The sequence below is a fragment of the Gopherus evgoodei genome, chromosome 1 (genome assembly GCF_007399415.2).
Source record: "Gopherus evgoodei ecotype Sinaloan lineage chromosome 1, rGopEvg1_v1.p, whole genome shotgun sequence".
NCBI lineage: Eukaryota > Metazoa > Chordata > Testudines > Testudinidae > Gopherus > Gopherus evgoodei.
Genome location: NC_044322.1, coordinates 213,568,892 through 213,587,933, shown reverse-complemented (window position 1 = coordinate 213,587,933; position 19,042 = coordinate 213,568,892). Strand labels below are relative to the sequence as shown.

The following is a 19,042-nucleotide window of genomic DNA, read 5'->3' as shown; positions in this document are numbered from 1 at the left end:
TGTATGGTTTCAACGTTTTGAATCATTTTTAAAGGTATTGTAGCATAATTGCTCAGAGTCATGTCACATACAGCACAGAGAGCTTTTGGGCATTCTACATCCTCACTTGCAACAAACCAAAACTTAATGTAAGAGTAATCGTATTTTCGATTGAAGGCCAAACATTTGCGTGATAAATGCAAAGTAATGCACATTGGAAAACATAATACTGAACTATACATTATAAAATGATGGGATCTAAATTAGCTGTTACATTCAAGAAAGAGATCTTGGAGTCATGTGGGTAGTTCTCTGAAAACATCTGCTCAATATGCAGTGGCAGTCAAAAAAGTGAATAGAATGTTGGGAATCATTAGGAAAGGGATAGATAACAAGACATAAAATATCATACTGCCTTTATATAAATCCATGGTACGCCCACATCTTGAATACTGCATGCAGATCTGGTTGCTCCATCTCAAAAAAGATATATTGAAATTGGAAAAGGTACAAAAAAGGGCAACAAAAATGATTAGGGGTATAAAACTGCTTCCATATTAGTAGAGATTAAAAAGACTGAGACTTTTCAGCTTGGAAAAGAGATGACTAAGGGGGGATATGATAGAGGTCTAAAAATTAATGACTGGTGTGGAGAAAGTAACTAAGGAAGTGTTGTTTACTCCTTCTCATAACACAAGAACTAGGAGCACCAAGTGTAATGAATAGGCAGCAGGTATAAAACAAAAAAAAGTATTTCTTCATACAACACACAGTTAACCGGTGGAACTCTTTGCCAGAGGATGTTGGGAAGGCCAAGATTATAATAGGGTTAATAAAGAACTAGATACTTTCATGGAGGCTAGGTCCATCAATGGCTATTAGTAGGGCCCTGTCAAATTCACGGTCCATTTGGTCAATTTCAGAGTCATAGGATTTTAAATATAATAAATTTAATGATTTTAGCTATTTAAATCTGAAATTTCACGGTGTTGTAATTGTAGTGGTCCTGACCCAAAAAGGAGTCATGGGCGTGTGTGTGGGGGGAGGCTGCAAAGTTATTATAGAGGATGTTGCAGTATTGCTACCCTTACTTCTGTGATGGTGCAGGTGGTGGCGGTGCCTTCAGATCTGGACAGCTGGAGAATGGCAGCTGCTGGCCAGCCCAGCTCTGAAGGCAGAGCCAACAGCAGCAGCAGCAGTGCAGAAGTAAGGATGGCATAGTATGGTATCGCCACCCTTACTTCTGCACAACTACCTTCAGAGCTGGGCACCCAGCCAACAGCTGATGCTCTCCAACTGCCCAGTTCTGAAGGCAGCGCAGAAGTATGGGTGGCAATACCATGACCACCCTAAAATAACCTTGTGATGTCCCTGAAACTCCCTTTTGGGTCAGGACCCCCAATTTGAGAAATGCTGGTTTCCCCTGTGAAATCTGTATAGTATAAGGTAAAAGCACACAAAAGGCCAAATTTCACAGGGAAGACCAGATTTCATGGTCCGTGACGTGTTTTTCATGGCCATAAATTTGGTAGGGCCCTAGCTGTTAGGCAGGATGGGCAGAGATGCAACACCATAGTCTGAAGTGCCCCTAGCCTCTGTTTGCCAGAAGCTGGGAATGGGTGACAGGTTGGGTGACTAGATGTCCCAATTTTATAGGGACAGTCCCAATATTTGGGGCTTTGTCTTATATAGGTTCCTATTACTCCCCACCCCTTTTCCTGATTTTTCACACTTGCTGTCTGGTTACCGTACTGACAGGGGATGGATCACTTAAGATTACCTTTTCTGTTCATTCTCTCTGAAGCACCTACCATTGGCCACTGTTGGAAGACTGGATACTGGGTTAGATGGACCGTTGGTCTGACCCAGTATGGCCATTCTTATTTATGTTCTTATGTTTTCTAACTCTTCTTCCTTACCATGTTTGGAATCACTCACATCTCTATTATGTTTTTCTGAACTGTTGTTAGTTCTAAAAAATCAGTCCAGAAGTAACTGCTTTAACAATGACATTGTCTGGTTTAGCTAAGTACAGTTTTACTAGAACTTAAATTTCACTTGTCGCTTTCTGTTAACGACTTCCTTCCAATAAATACACATGGACATGCTTTGCATATCAGCACCCTGGCAACCAATGTGAACCCAGTTGGTTTATTTATTATTGTTTAATGTTCAGAAATAATTGAATGAATACAGTGATGTAATATACAAGTACAAAAAGAAACTTTACATTTTAAATATTAATATTCTGTGTCAGGGAAATCTCAGGGACTGGCGAGGAGGCTGTCACAGACCAGTGCTGGTCCATGGACTGGTTGTTGAGAAACACTGCCCTAGAAATTTGGTTTCTCTTCTACTGAGATAGAGGCATCCAAACTATACATCCCCATCTCCTTATACAACATGGATTGATGTTCCACAAAATCAAACCCTTCCAAGTTTCCCTCTCCAAAAAAGCAGTAGACCCACTCAAGGGTGGAAAAAGAGAGAGGGAGAGAGGGGAAATGACTATTATACATCCCCATGACTGCAGATTTATGATGTGTATGTGAAATGGCTAAACCACAAGGAAATGACTGGAACAGTCCCTGGAACTGACAAAGAGCATGATCATTAGAATTTAGAAAGAAACATTATTGTTTTCCAAACTGGTGTTTGCTTTACAGCTCTCCCAACACCAAATCTGAAAAAAAAAGGGTCTCTAACTACTCTGAAGTCCTAGGAACACAGACAGAAAATAACACACAAGACAAGAGTTGCTTTAAGTCTTTCCAAATAAACCATCTGCTCTTTCCTGTGGGTCCACTGGTGCCTGGCACTAGGATGAGTGAGATGGCTGGCTTCAAAATATTGTTGGACGTTTCTGTTTCTTTCTCCCTCTTCTCTTGTTAAAGGCAGACTATTTCCTGTGCTCCAGCCTGCTTTCCTTGCCTGACTCATGCTGTCCTTTCCTTCCCAAACATAAGGCAGTCTCCCTACAAGAGACTCCTGCCCTGGTGAAATCCTTCAGCACAGTGACCGTATTATATCACAAGGGTTATTCACAAGTGCTGCATGCACTCACTGAACCAAGGGATCACCAAACATCTCTGTGATCTGCCAAGCCAGTTTGTGCAGAAGATCATAGCAGTTTACAAGGAGGAAGCCGGAGGGGGTGAATCTACTCTAGCAATGAGGTGACAATGAGCTCAGAGCTTGGAAGTTCAAGAGCACGTTTTGACAATAACTGGGACATAGGCGGTCAGGCCTAGTGATCAGAACAGAGGGTCAGAACTAGAGTGACCATATTTCCCTATGCTGAATATGGGACACCTGGTAAAATTCAAATTCTTATTCCAATCTATCACCTCGTATTCAAGCGAGTTCAACGGCAATCAATCAGAACTATGCAGTACAAATGTTCAAATTAACATCAGGTTGACTGACCTCCTATGAAAAAGAAATACTGTGTAGTTGGATTCTTTTTATTTACCTTATCTTTGAGGCTTTAGGGTTTACCCAGGGATAGGTGACACACACACACTCCTGTACATCTTTCATACAGGGAGGTTGACCCGCCGACCTAATCCTCCCTGCCCGGCACTCTCCACCCTCCATGCGTGGCTGGGACTCCAGGATGGACCCTCCTCTCCTGGTATCTGGTGACACATCTTCCTGAGGCAACACACTGTGGGGCGGGTGGGAGAACACAGGGTGATCTTTCTGCAAGGGTTCATACCAGAATGTGGCCAGCAGCAGCCTTTTGGCACTGTGTAGGAGGGAAGGAATGGGAGCTGCTTCCAAGCCTCAGGGGAAGGGGGCAGGAAAGGGATGACCTGGCCCATGTCTTTGCAGAGTTCATCTCTTTCCCTTCCCCCCGCCCCAGGCAGATTGTCCCTCCCTGCCTGCACAGTGGTGAAAGACAGCTAACACCTCCAGGCTGCTGCAGGCCACCAACATAACCCAGACACCTCCTGTTCCCTGGCTGCAGCGTAGGTAGGAAGGAAGCCCCCATTTCACAGAAGAGAAAATTAAGGCACAGAAAGAAGGATCTCACCATCTCTCTACAGGTCAAATCTGAAAACCTTATTTTTAATGTTCACATTTTCAAAGACGGGTAACTAAATTGTGTTGGAACTTTTCAAAAAAATCATTTAGTCACCAAATCACGTTTATAAAAATTGTAGTCCAAATGGAACATTCATGAAAATGTTATTAAGAACTGAAAAGAAAAGTACAGGATGCAATGACCTTTTAAACTTTAACTGTCTTGTTCATTAGTAGTGACATTATAATATATGTTTCAGTCCATCTCACACTCTGTACCCCTCCTCCTTTCTTTTTACAGTTGTCAGTGTTGTGTTTGTAACAGGACTCCACTAAAACAGGGTAGGACTTTCCATTCTCCAGACCAGCATTATGCACATGCTCTACTGGCTCAGCTAATCCCTGTGTTCCTGGAGGAGGGAGGTCACCTCCTGGGAGAAGATTGTAGTGAGATTCCTTGTCATCTGCCAAATACAGTGACACATGCACCCAGCTGGTGTAAATTCATGAAAAATGTTTTTATACAGAAACATATCTGTAAAACTGGTATTCTTTTCCACCATTTCCTATAGTATAAACGACAAAGTAACTATAAAAAATGGATCATTCAGATCTGGTTCACCCTAAAAGCTCCATGGTGACTTCAGAACTAGTATAGTGAAGCCATCACATGAGACTGAAAGCTTGAGAGGAGAAGGGATTTTTAGTCAAACTGTTTATAACTCTTTGGGCCAGATTCTTTGCTCCAATTCATTTTTTTGGTGTTAGACAAATGGGATGGAGATTGATCCCACCTCTGGCATAGGGTGGCCCCCAGTGGTTGGCATAGATGCCACCATTCCCTGCTGCCTCCCTGTCCAGAGGACATATCGGGGGCATGGCTAAAGTATTTATCCAGCTATCCTCAACTGTAATTTCTTTCTAACTGTTAGCAGCAAACTTTTTATTGACATTCTTGCAAAAATGTGGCTTCTCCTCCTACGGAATTGTGGAATAGTAAAATTTGGAATGTTCTTGTAAAGAAAAATGTTCACACAAAGTACATATACAAGAGAAGCAACCAGAAGGAGGACAGGTATTTAGAAATTTGGTCAAACTTGGAGGAGGCAGGGCTGGCTCCAGGCACCAGCGCAGCAAGCAGGCGCCTGGGGTGGCCAACGGAGAGAGGGGCAGCATATCCGGGTCTTTGGCAGCAATTCAGCAGCAGGTCCCTCAGTCTCTCTCAGAGGGAAGGACTTGCCGCCAAATTGCCACCAAACAAGCGGCGGCGGTAAAGCTGTCACCGAAGTGCAGCCGATAACAGATTTTTTTTTCCGCTGCTTTGGGCGGCAAAAACACTGGAGCCGACCCTCAGAGGAGGGCACCTCAGCCAGCACACTAGTATCTTTACACAGGTTCTTTCAATGTTACCCTGATCCTGAATTAGGTGACCAGACAGCAAATGTGAAAAATTGGGACGGAGTGAGGGGTAATAGGAGCCTATATAAGAAAAAGACCCCAAAATCAGGACTGTCTCTATAAAATCGGGACATCTGGTCACCCTATCCTGAATAAGTAATAAATAGTGTATGATGTAATATGTTAACGTTTTATTGTAACTTTGCCCTAATTAAAAAGTTTCAAAAAGAACAGACCCCAGGCTGAACTAACTTGTGCTTAGTATGGGCAGAGAATCAAGGAGCCATAACTGTCTCCCTGATGGCCCCTCCTCTGCTGTGCTGAGCAGAAAGCAGAGCAGTGAAGAAGCTAGCTCCTTATTTTTGTTTGGTTTTGTTAACATCTATTTAACTCCAATGCCTAATGAACACTTTAAAGGTTCAACTTTCCCCATCCAGTTTAGGAGCTGAGCCTCCTTTCAAGAAAATGAACCAGCAGCATCCCTCTCATATCTTGTGAAATGCTTGCACATTTCAATTTACACATCATCCACTCCTCCAGGCTAGTATATTGCATTCCCCTCCTCCCTCTCATACCTCTTTGAGAAATCCTGGTATAGATCTCTATACTATACTATACTATACTATAATATAATATAATATAATATTTGCTCTTCTTTTTTACATGCTGTGATGAGCAGTCAAATAGTTAATGAACAATGTTGCCAAAAACATGCACAAAGAGAGTAGATGCTTTGTTAGCCAGTGGCGCCTTGATCTATACCTATGAGACATGCATCACATACCAGTGACAGGTCTTAGAGGAATAGACAGATTCAACAGCAATAACCAGGCCTGGATGCCTGTACTGTGTGGTGCCTCATTTTCTGGGTGCCTGCTGCTCCGAGTTAGGCAACAAATGTGTCCCCTCCCATCTTCCCCAAAATAAATGTCTGTAGTGTGCGTGGATCTGTTTGAGTTAATGTACTGGATTCACAAAGGGACTTGGGCATTGCAATGCCTAACTGCTAGGTGCCCTGCTGCCTAGTGAAATCCTCAGCTCTGAGTTAGGTGCCCAGGCTCCCCCTATGACACATGAGGAAGAGCAGAAATTGGCCCACTGTGTATTTTCATCTGAAAAGTAGCAATGTTTACGTCTTTGTTTTCTTTTCACCAAAGCACGTCTGTCCATAGCTGCTGAGTTGTGTGACCCTCATGTTCCAGGTATCCTCATGATGGAGCAAAATCACTTAACTTAAAAAAAATCCCATAAAAACAAATAAAACAGACTAGATCCTACTATTTATGTATTATTTACTACATTTGCCAAATCCAACACTCTTGACTTGTTTGTTGTTCTGTGATACTTACTGACAGTACTGGTTGTTCTTTTCTCTCTCTTGCAACAGCAGCTGGAGCTAACATTGGCATAAACAGTTGTGAAAACCTGGCCTTTAACATCCCATAGCACTTTTAATAAAAGTGAGGGCGTAACAGCGTGTCCTGGCCAAATTCCAATTCAGGCGACTGCATATTGCCGTCCTACATTTCCATGTAGTTTCAACTGGATACAAGATTCTTAAGTTCTGCCTTAAATTTTTATGCCGTGCCCTCCAACACACAGTCCATAACAAACTATATGCTCTATCATCACCCCAGCACCCACTTCATAACACTCTCTGCATTCCTTCAGCATCACCCTATGGTATGTCACTTTTCTATGTCTGAGTAGAGTTAAGCCAGACCTGTAAAATAAATATTTTCTGAGTTCGATGCCTTGTGTTGTGTGCTGATGTAATAAAAGACCTTTGTGGAAGGAACATATGCAATTGGCAGACTTAGAGTTGCTATGGGAACCTTAACTCTGAATTGCCTGGCTTTACCAGATAAAATCTTAGTCTTATAGTTAATTTTCTTTAACAGTGTTGGAAAAATCATTTCTGAATTATCACTTCAGTTCTTCCAAACTCTCACCTTTTTCTCATTTTTTGATATTACTGAAGTATTTGTAGGTTTCAAACCTTGGTTCAAATTCCCTTTGTCTACTTCTCTCCTTCTTTCCGTTTGAAACTCTCAAAACCATATTAAATAATTCCATATATATGTAGCCGTACTGTATGTGTAATATGCACACTGAGCTTCTGTGGAAAATATAACAGAATATACTTGAATACTTAAAAATGTGGCCAATGCGTTATGTATAATCACAATTTCTGTTCTGATATTTCAGAATTAGTTTTTGTCCCAAATCTGGATAAAGTTAAAATATCAATATTTTTTCCAGAATGCAAGCTTGAATCAAAACATTTTGGTTTGTTGAATTGATTAAAAACATTTCATTTCAGCATGGTTTGATATAAGTAGGCTTGGAAGAATTAGAGTTTTATCGGTTAATATTGATTTCACCGTGCATGCACAAATCAATGAAAGAATATTTCCATCAATAATAATCAAAACGCATAGACGGGCAAAGTAAGAAAAACGCTGCTTGAGAACTTATTAAGGTACATCTACACTGCATATTCCTTATGGCAGCATGTAGCATACATACTCTGCACCCCCCATCTAGCACAGGTATAAATAGCAGCATAGATGGTGAGGCATTGTTTAAGAGAGTAAAGACACATTAGAACCCCTAGGGTATGTACCATACACAACACTCTTTATGCCCAAGAGTTACCTCCCCTGCCTACACTGCTATTTTTAGCAATAATGTCCCAGGGTCACCCAGCTGCTGGAGACTTTCCGTGCTGAGGGGAGCTGCTGGAAACTTTCCCTGCTTCAGTGAAAGACTCTGCAACAGGGAAAGGCTCCAGCAAGCTCCCCACTGCCAGAGCCCTTCCCTGCTGTCTCCCCCCACCAGAGCCTATCATTGCCACGTGTAGACTACACACTGTTCTGTGGATGTAGCCTGCTTTTCACTGTGGCACATAGCAACATGTTCCTACACACCGCTGTAAGTGGTGTGCAATGTAGGCGTACCTTTAGAGTTCAGGATATTTACCTTCTATAGTTTGATATATGATGTTGATAATTTGCGTATTAATGGTTACAAAGCTTTAACTTTTTGACCCTCAATGTCAACAGTTGTTAAGTAATTATTGTCTCACCTCTGCTCCTAATTTCCCACAACTGTGAACATTTAACAATTGAAAAACTGCTTAAACCCCATCATTTTGCACAACTGTGAAAATTTAAATTGATAAAAAAATTTAAAATGATTAAAAATAAACACAGATATCCATTGTCATTACCAAAAACCAACCAACCAAACAAACAAAACCCTGAATCCTGCCAAGCCTAGATATAAATCAGGGCTTCAAGCAAGTTGTAGTTCAAGTACCCCATGTCCTCATTCTCAACTGTATAGCTTAATTTATATTTATTCAAATCTTTAATTTTCACATTTCTTATTACGATGCATTCTTATTTACTAGATTTTGTTTAAAATGCATGATAAGCTGCATTTGGATGGGAATTAGAATTAAATTAAAAATGCACAAAATCAGCATTAAAATTGCTCTTCTTAGTTAAATAAAATTATCCTTAAAATACTGGATACATAAGAAAAAATGTAAGTTTATCAAAACATGTTTTGTATTTAAACCTAACTGATTTATTTAAGGAAAGAAGTATTATCTATGGTTAGTAAATTGAACTGATGATTTCTGATCACTATGTCCTTCAAGATTTTAGAACTAGTAGCTCTCATCCTCTGACATCTTGATTTTATTCATAGTTTGGAAGAGGATAACAAGTTTTCCTGCTTTTTCAACTCCCATTTGGTTTCTCATCTTTGAATGAACTTATAGTTGAACTGAACTAGTTAAATAAACTGAGATGAAGAAAACACTCTCTGCACCTACAGAAGAAACTACTGCCATTAAAATTGGTTTAGATGGTGTTTCGCCAATGACTTTTACCAGTTCAGTGGTTTGCCTCTCTTTAAAACTTTAGCAGCAAACCTATATGGCTTTAATATCTCTTTTTATAATTTAATTTAAATTATTTTAATAGATTATCGTAAGTTTGGGCCTTAATATAGAGTGCCATAAATTCAAATTTAATTGAAATAGGTTCATTTTTTAAAAGAAAAATATATTTACTTTTAATTTTTAAAATCTAATTAAAAATAATAATTGTTTTTATTCATCCTGTTCTGTGGTCATTTGACTGTTGTGGCGCACCACTCCTCAACAAGAGGAGACATTATGTGGCATTGTGGGTAAGACCTGGGAAAACTAGAATTTTTTTGACAATTCACAGCAGCGTCATGGGTAAAGTATAGAATTTTGCAGACTATATATGTCTGGTGAGTCCCCCCTGAAATGCTGCAATATTTCCAACAGTGTGGAGGTGGAAGAAGGCATCAGTGCAGCTCATAATGTGTAGCAGCATCAACAAATCTGGGCAGGACAAGGGGAACAAGGGATATTCAGCAGCTGGTTTTATGCAATGCACAGTAGCCAGCATGTCCAATGCCTAGAACACGTACTACAAGTTGCACTGAGCACAAGACCAACATGCATGGATGCCCACTTCCACTTTCCTGCTGATGGGAAAAAAATCACAGCATTGGGCTAAATTTCCTAATTTCTGTGCAGTCCATTAAATTGCAATTTGTACATGGCCCTAATTATGTAGATGTAGACCAGCGCAAAGCCCAGCAAAGGAGGCACCTGAACTACAATTCCCATCAGGCAAATGTTGAACTGACCCAAAACAAAATAATTTGATTTTGTTTGACACAGGAAAATGTACAGGCATTTGTTATGCCTTAAGGCAAAATGCATTTTCTCCTACCCACAAATCATTTCTGAGGCTGTTTTCTTCACCCTCTCCAATTTTTTCAACTTCCTTTTTAAAATGCAGACAGCAGAACTGGACGTGGTATTCAAGGATTGGTCTCACTAATATCACATACAGAGGTAAAATCACCTCCTTACTCCTATCCTCTGTTTATACATCCAAGGATCTCATTAGCCCTTGGAGCTCATCTTCAGTTGTTTGTCCTCTATGCCCCTAAATGCTTTTCAGAGTCACTGCTTTCCAGGATACACTCCCCCACCCCCAGTTCCTCATGTATGGCCTGCATTCCTTGCTTCTATATGTATGACCTTTTATCTGGCTGTATTAAAACAGTTTGTTTGACTAGGCCCTGGTTACCGAGTGATCCAAGAGTGTTCTGTACGACTGCCCTGTCGTCATCCTTATTTACCACTCTACTAATCTTTGGGTCACTCTCAAATTTTATCAGCAATGCAGCTTGCACTGCCCACATTCTACCTGTCCTGGGAATAAACAGATGTCTTCAGTCTCCAGTACGGACTGTCCACCACTTTCTCCCTAAACTGCCACCAAAGCCCCCAACTATCTAATTTGGTAACCTCTGAAAAAATAATTGTGTAGCACTGAGATAGTGCAATCTGCTGAATGAAATATAAAGCAAATACAGTGTATGGTAAACTTATATTGTTTGTGTACTCAGCCAAGCGTTTCATTAGCATTTTAGTAAAGAGGAAGTATTACCAAACTGTGCATGAGTCTCATAGAGAAGTCCTAGTAACAGTGATCTGGGAGAGATGAGAGGGTATGCAATGCAGGCTTCCATTTCTCTGAGCTTTGAGCCTTGCTACATGACAGCAAAACCATGCGCAGCTGCAATCCTAAGCCACAAATAGCCCAAAACATTTTTTCCTGTCTCAGTGCCCGCTATGCCATTCACGCTACCAATGTCCTGCTATGGTCCCAGCTAGCTACTATCTCATCTTCCCTCCTCCTCCCCTACATTTGTGCCAGATTTATTTTGAGCCCATTTATGTGAGCCATTAATCACAGTATGGTTAGTCATTTCAAAATAAAAAGAAAGACTGGTCTGTGGACGTGAGAAGTGATTTCCAGCTACTGAACAACTTGGCAGAGATTTTTTCTCTTTGGTTGAAACTATTCAAGCTACAACAGGGATTTTTTTTGGGGGGGGGGGGGTGTCTCTGTGTTTATGTAAAGCGGACATGTAAAAACGTCCAAGGCCGTATGGGGGGTGGGATGGGAAACGGCCAGCTCTTGAGCAGTTGCTAAAAGATGACACTTTGTAAACTATGTTGATAACCCTCTGTGGGAGGGACAGTGAAAACTTAATTAGTACTGAAATATATCAGGAGAAGGCATATTTTTAGAGCCCAGAAGGGAACTCCAAGAATGGCAGCCTGGGGGTCCCCTTGTTTTCACCTTTTTCAGTAGGTGCACAATACATGTATTCCTTATGAAGGAGAGTTTGGGGAGACTGTGGTGGAATGATGTGACCTATTATTATAGCTTTTTGTGACTCGATCCTGGATGCCATGGAAAAACTTGAATTGTCATTTCAGTAGGAGAAGGATCTGGGCCAGGCTTTCTGGGGTTTAAACTTAACCAGAGAGGAAAAGTAGTCTTATGGTTAAGGAAGTGGGCTGATACCCCACTGATATGGATTGTAGTCAAAGTTCTGTCACAGATTCTTTGGGCAAATAGCTTAATCTCTCCATGCTTCAGTTCCATACCTTTAATAATAATGTTTTGTTACTTCCACTTTTTGTCTGTCTTGTCTATTTAGGGTGGATTTTCTAAAGTGCTCAGTGACTGTCTCTGTTGTGTAATACACATTATAAAAGTCATCCTAAAAATAGACAGTGAAAGCCATTTCCTGGGGGAAATATGGATGCAACCCTCTTCCATTTATTTCACTCAGTAACACTTCACTCCTTGGAACCTCACCTATGGAGGCAGGGTGAAAAAGGGCACAGAAAATGGTATAGAGCTAACAATCAGGGACGGCATATGCTCAATGGTGGAAAAGGGTCAGCTAACTTGTGTATGGCATCCTGTCAAGATGTGTAAAAATAGCTCCACATCTCCTTCCCCATTTATAAATCATCTTTCCAAACAGAATGGTGACACTCGGCGACATCACAGTTGTATTCACAAGATGTGACAGTGATTTGCAAGGTAGAAATGAAGTAATTGATCTGGAGGGTCAGAGATGACCAATGCTGACTGGTTTAAACTGCTACAAGGCAAACTGAGATTAAATGTCAAGATTTATGATCATCCTGCAATGTAAGGCTCCTACAACAGTGCAGTAGGGTAGTATAAGAGAACTCTTTCCAGGCCAAAGGAGGATTCCAGGATTCTGTGAGATCCTAATTCGCCTCTTGCTAGCATACAGCTCTGCCTTCATGAGGAGATGACATTGTGGAGCAGCATTGTGCAAAAATGGAAATTACCATCCAAACTCAAGAGAATCAGCCTTTGGATTCAGCCAGTGAAATGCCATCTATCCCTCTATGTGTGTTTGCGGGAAGGGTAAGAGAATATAACAGATTACTGTTCTGACCTGGTTGTGCTTGGGAAGACCCCTGAAAGTTCACTAGATGCTAACTTACTTCTGCACCTCTCAAAGATGAGATTTATCACAGGTTTAGTGATACAACAGTGAAACATACACAAACTCACACAGAGCTGGTCGAATTTTTTTTGACAAATCATAAATTTAGATTTTTCAGGGAACCCAAAACTTTTCACAAATTCAGCTTGCTCCCCCAAAAATGTTTTTTTTAAGTCAAACAGTTTACGTCAACCATTTCAAAATGAAATACACCTCTACCTAGATATAATGCAACCTGATATAACACGAATTTGGATATAACGCGGTAAAGCAGCGCTCCGAGGGGGTGGGGCTGCACACTCCAGTGGATCAAAGCAAGTTTGATATAACATTGTTTCATCTATAACGCGGTAAGATTTTTTGGCTCCTGAGGACAGCGGTATATGAGGTAGAGGTATATTTCAACTTTTCATATGGAAACAACATTTCATTTTGAAATTGTTATATTTATTTTTAAAACCAAAAAAAAGAGGTGGAAAATACCCAAATCCAAAATGAAGCAAAAAAGAAAAAAAATAATTTTGAATAAAGAAACACTCCAAACACTAACTAACGTTAAGCACCTACCCTCCTAAAAAAATGACCTTCTTTTAAGTTAGTTCAGTTTCCGATGTGTTTTGATCTGAAACAATATTTTTTCCAGTGTTTCTCTTTTGGTGATAAAAAACAGAAAAAATCAATTTTGGTTCAAAACAACCTAATTTTTCCCCAATATTTTTTGGTTTGGCTCCCAAAACTGAAAAATCAATTATTCGCTCAGTTGCACACTCACACACCCTGATCCACACCTACAGCGGCCCCAAGCCAGCGTTCCCAGCTCTTTTTGCAAAACCATGTCAATTTACCACACTAAGACCTCAGTTGTACTTGCCATTGCTCACTATCTCCCATTCATATGCCTTCTAAACTTGCAATGGAGCTTGGATTGTCCAATGTCCAGTCTCCACTGCAGTTCAGAACACATGTGAATAGAAGCAGGCAATGCATTGGGGGCCATCATCTTTAACATAGGGATCGGGAACCGAGAATACCAATGCACAGTCCCATGGTGGGGAAGCTCTCACAGCCACATACGTCAGAGCTCCCTTTGCTTTTTGAAGGTCTCCTTGGGTCAGGTGACAGTGAGGTGTGTTAATAATAACCAAGCATTATCATCACACACTTACTGCTGATGGAAGAGTGCTACAAAAGCCATGAACCCTAGCTGGAGGCTGGGCTCCCTTTCACTAACCTAATCTTTATTCGCCCAGGGCAAGGAGACTGGGCTGGGCTGAAAAAAGCAACCAGCTTTACCAGAAATTGAAGTCAGAGCAGAAATGACATGTCACAGCCTGTAAAGTCCTTCCTCTGGGGGAACCTCATAGTGGCAATCCCTTTCCTGCCACTCTCACTGGATGCAGAAGAGAAGAGGAACTGCTCAGAGATCAGGGCACATTAACACAGCCACAAGAAACCATATATCTCCTCTGCTTTTCCACCACATAACAACTTCATAATGCTGCTGCCTAGAGACATCTGCAGCCCCATCACAATCAGTAACATTTCACTAACATCACTGGGTGGGAGCTTAAACTCCCATTGGAACTATTCAACTCTTTCTGAGCATTTCCTTTGCCATCATGGCTGGACACTCATATGTGAGTGTGAGCTTCCAACAGCACAGCCAAACAAATTCTTTCAGTGACATTATAGTCTCATAGTTTAACTTCCCTGTTAGGCACTCTGAGAGTGACAATGCCCAGACAAGGAGCCAGGTAACAGTGGGAAGAAAGTTACTGCAGCACCACAGTCCAGACTAGTGCCGGAGGAGGTAAAACTTCCATTTCACTGCTCAGTGCCTCAGTCACAAGGAGATAGGGACATGTACCCAGGGTGGTACAATGGACAATGTCCTACCACATAGATAAGTGGTAGGAAGGATGATTAGACAAACCAGCTATCAGAGGAACATTTACAGGGTCACATGTGCGCAGTAAAACAACAGTGTGCAGAGCAGATTACAGGAAGAGAATTCATCTCTTGTGGGCACCAGGAACACTGCCACTGCTAACTGCCTCTGTCGCTAACCATGTATTAACCCTGTTGAGAGATATTTTGAAAAGCATAAATGGCAGTTAGGCATATAACAGCCATCTCTACCTTTGAGAATCTCCCATTGTGGGCAGGCACAAGCCATGATTAGTGCTAACCGCACCATGAAGTGTTATAAACTAAGTTAAAACAAGTAGTGTGGATAGCAATAATGTAATTGCTTGGGGAGGAGAATGAAAGAAAAATCAAATACAGGCCAAAGAAATTCCCTGAGAGACGCAGATTTGTGTCTCCTAGCTGGAAAGTTCAACTGTTGACAGCAGTCTATGATTTCAAGGATAGACACTGGATGAAAACTGACAAGGCAATACAAATCTATTATGATTTTAATTTGTGCTGCACTTCTACAGCAGCCCAACCCCACTTTTGTTCCTAACATTGTCCAGATTTAGGGCTCAGCCTCCATCTGTCCACATCAAGGGGATAATTTGATTATATCAGATGTCTCGCAGATATGCAGAGTCCCTTTAGATCTCTTTACTCTTTGGTGGTGAGTTTTGAATTCAGTTCTATGTTTTCACCCAAGTTTATTTGCATGTTTGCTCTACTTCTGACCCTCTCTTCCCCCTCCCTTGCTTTCCACATTGAATTCAACCAGGGCATGTCTACACTACAGTTGGACACCCCTGGCTGGCCTGTGCCAGCTGACTCAGGCTCATGGGGCTCAGGCTAAGGGGTTGTTTAATTGTGGTGTAGACACTGAGGCTGCAACCCAAGGTCTGGGACCCTTCCATTTCGTACGGTTCTAGAATTTGGCCCCAGCCCATGACTGAACATCTAAACTGCAATTAAACAGCCTCTTAGCCTGAGTCCTGCGAACCTAGTCAGCTGGCACAGGCTAGCCAGGGGGCTTTAATCGCAATACAGATACTCCCTTAAAGCCCAAATCTAATGTCCATTGAAGTCAATGGGAATCATTCCACTGACGGCAATTGGAATTGGATCAGCCTCACAATCACTAAGAACCAGACATTGATACCTTTAATCATTTTAAGAAGTACTTTATTATCCAAACAGTCCCACTGAAACCAATGATCCTACTTGCATGGAAAGGTACTGCTCCTTGTGAATAAGGGATCATTAATGAGGCCTAAGAGATAGCTTGAAGCCTAAAGAAATCAGAAACTGTAGCTGTAAGGAGAACTTTAGATTAACATTTGTCCGCCTCAAATAATAGCATTCTTAGTAGATGACAAACCACTGAACCCTTGAACGTGGAACCTTAACATTGCACCTTTGTGCCCATACATTTATCACAATACAACCTTTGACTACGTGATTGCATATTCTATTCTATTAGAGAAAAAGTATCAAACAAGTCTTTAAAAACTTAAGATACATATGTAATGTCTGGGTGGGTTTTTTTCCCATTCTTTTTAGTGAACTTGCACTAATTTCATTGTCATAATGGTTCAGCATTTGTGTATTAAATATGCTTGTATACAGGTTCTCTTGCCTGTATGCTCTGTATTTAAATAATTTTGTCAACGTCCATGTATTTGTATATTCATACACTGCTCTGTACATTTGGCTGAATATTTGTGTTTGCTCCTGGAGACATAAGCACTTCTGAACAGTAATTTATTACTGAAATATCTCTCAGGTTGCTTTTCAGAAAAACAGAGGCAAAGAAGAAATCTGGAAGAATTCAGAGCAAATTCCACTTTCAGATTTTAAGGACATTATCTAGTCTGTTTTCATTGTAAGTAGTATAAAGAATTAAAAGCAAATTAATTGAAAATTTTGAAATTCTTCCAATTTTCATAGTCTAAAGTGATATTGGTAATAAATAAAATAAATCATTTTTAAAATATACCAATACTTAGATTTCCAAACTTTGTGAAGGAACCAGAAGCCCACAGAAAATATTTCGTTTAAAAGATTAATTACATCTACTTTTGCCATGTATTTTCCCGCTGGATTATGTGTCTTGCTAAAGGAAGGAAATATGTCTTTACTGATTCTGATGAGGCATGTAATTCCCTTGCTCTGTGAGTCCAGTTTCTTCAGTTCTATTTGATCAGAATGAAGCAGCTATGGAAGACTTAGAACTGATTGAAAACTCATGTCTTCCCACAATTTAGTGGAATCATTCCTAGATGCTCATAATGTGAAAGTGGCTTCAGGGTTTGTTTAACAATTGGAGATTTGATGCTAATGTGTAAATCAGGGGTTCCCAATGCGGTGCCTGCGGGCACTATGGAGTCTAAGTACGTACTGGCCAGCGGACGAGCATCTGCCAAAATGCCGCCGACAAGCTGTGTCATCCTGAGGCATTGCCGCCAAAATGCCACCAATTTTCGGTGGTATTTCGGTGGCGACGCCTATTGACATTCTGCTTGTCAGAGGAATTCTGGCAGATGCTTGTCCGCCACCACGGTCCTCCATGGTTCGTCATCTGGCATCTACCAGATGAAAAAGGTTGGGGATTACTGGTGTAACTGATTACTCTTTCTGTTTTGGGGATCCAAAAAACTATGGTCCATTTTGGTATGAAAAATGGTGTACAGAATTTCTTTTTCTCATTTTTATGTTCATTTTTGCTCAAAATGTGATCATATCTATAGTATTCTAAACGCTGAATAAACCAAACAACTATTTATATAATACTGCATCATCTTCACTGCCTTGCACCAGAAGCCCCAGTCACAGGTGTAGGGTGGCCTCTTTACATTGCTCCAGCAGTGCAGATGGGGCTGTAAACTAGCCAGATCCAGCCTTGGGAATATACATGTATTGTGGGGATTCCCTGGGCACTGCAGGGCTGGCATAATAGCTCTATGCTCATAGACACACACACACCACACATAGCACCAGACACAGGGACCAAGTTAAAGGCATGGTTGGGGGAGTGAGGATATGTAGGTGAAGCCTACCTTCAATTTCCAGCAGATAATGTCTGGATCAATGCACACTGCTAGACTACACACTAGAGTTGATCTTCAGTTTAGGGACCAAGTCCTTACAGTTTCAAGCTCCCTCAGTTCTGCAGTCCGTTGGACTCCATTTTGGCCCTAACACTCCCACAGATGATCTTGATTTTCAGATTATCTCCCATGACGTCTATGAATCCGCTGGAGTGACAAAACTGTCCAGCTTTAAGGTCAAACTTGTAACAGTGTTCTTGGCAACTGGCCATGGACTATGCATGTGGAGAGAGAAGGGAGAGGGGGGAAGAAGAGTTGATTAAATTTAAAAATTCTGTTAACCTGTGGGAAGGGATGAAGGAAACTAAAATCAACCTTAGAACAGTGCTCAGATACTATATAACATGGACAAGCATGGTGTGAGATTAGATAGATAGATAGATAGATAGATAGATAGATAGATAGATAGATAGATAGATAGACAGACTTGGGGCATGTTTTCCCCAGCTCTAGCTGAAATCAGATGGAGACCAGTCCCAGGGTTGGTCTCAAGGAGGAGTATCTATCACCCAGGGGCACAGTATTATGTAGATTCCAATCCTCCTTCCCTACATTGAACAGTAACACATAGCCAATATTTTTGCTCATTTGTTCTCTTCTACACTACAGAGCAAGGGGAATGATATGACACTACAAATAAAGGGAATATTTTCAACCACCACTGAAATGCTGCCACCACTAAGGAAAAGGGTTTGAACAGTGACAGAAACTTTATATCACAACACAAACATACACAGGGTACATCATCTTGGGGAGGTGACATGCCACACAGAGGCTGTAGCTGAAATTATATCACATACACACACACCATTATCCCAGGATGAAGGGTTACACACAGCACAGAAGGTGTAAACAGAAATTATTTCACACACACACATACACCACACACACTGAGGACATTGTCCTGGCAAGATAACACACAGCATTGAGTGTGCTTGTGTTTTCATTTGCAGACCCATAACAAATTTCAAACAGAGGTGCGGACCCCTTTGGAAATTCAACCTGTGGTCCATGAACCCCCTACCATAGAAATCTTAGACTGAAAACTGACTGAACAGAATTCAGCTATAAACGTTGCACGTGCTCAGCATGGCACTTGACTCAGTGTGAGAAAAGGCTTCAGGATGAAAACCACTCTTACAAAGTGTTCATCAAAGCTTCCTCTATACACATCCACACACAGTGTTTTTCCATGTGTGAAATATTTCCCATTGAAGAAA

At 41.1% G+C, this 19,042-nt stretch overlaps 1 long non-coding RNA gene across 1 annotated transcript; it reads right to left on the bottom strand.

Annotated features, from left to right (window-relative positions):
- Positions 1–736: 736 nt before the first annotated feature.
- LOC115646648 lies at positions 737–18,532 on the bottom strand. The gene is made up of 3 exons (XR_003999090.1): positions 18,521–18,532; positions 10,008–10,013; positions 737–838 (listed from the first exon to the last, which is right to left on the bottom strand). It is a non-coding gene; the product is annotated as an uncharacterized LOC115646648 (long non-coding RNA).
- Between the last annotated feature and the right edge of the window lie 510 nt (positions 18,533–19,042).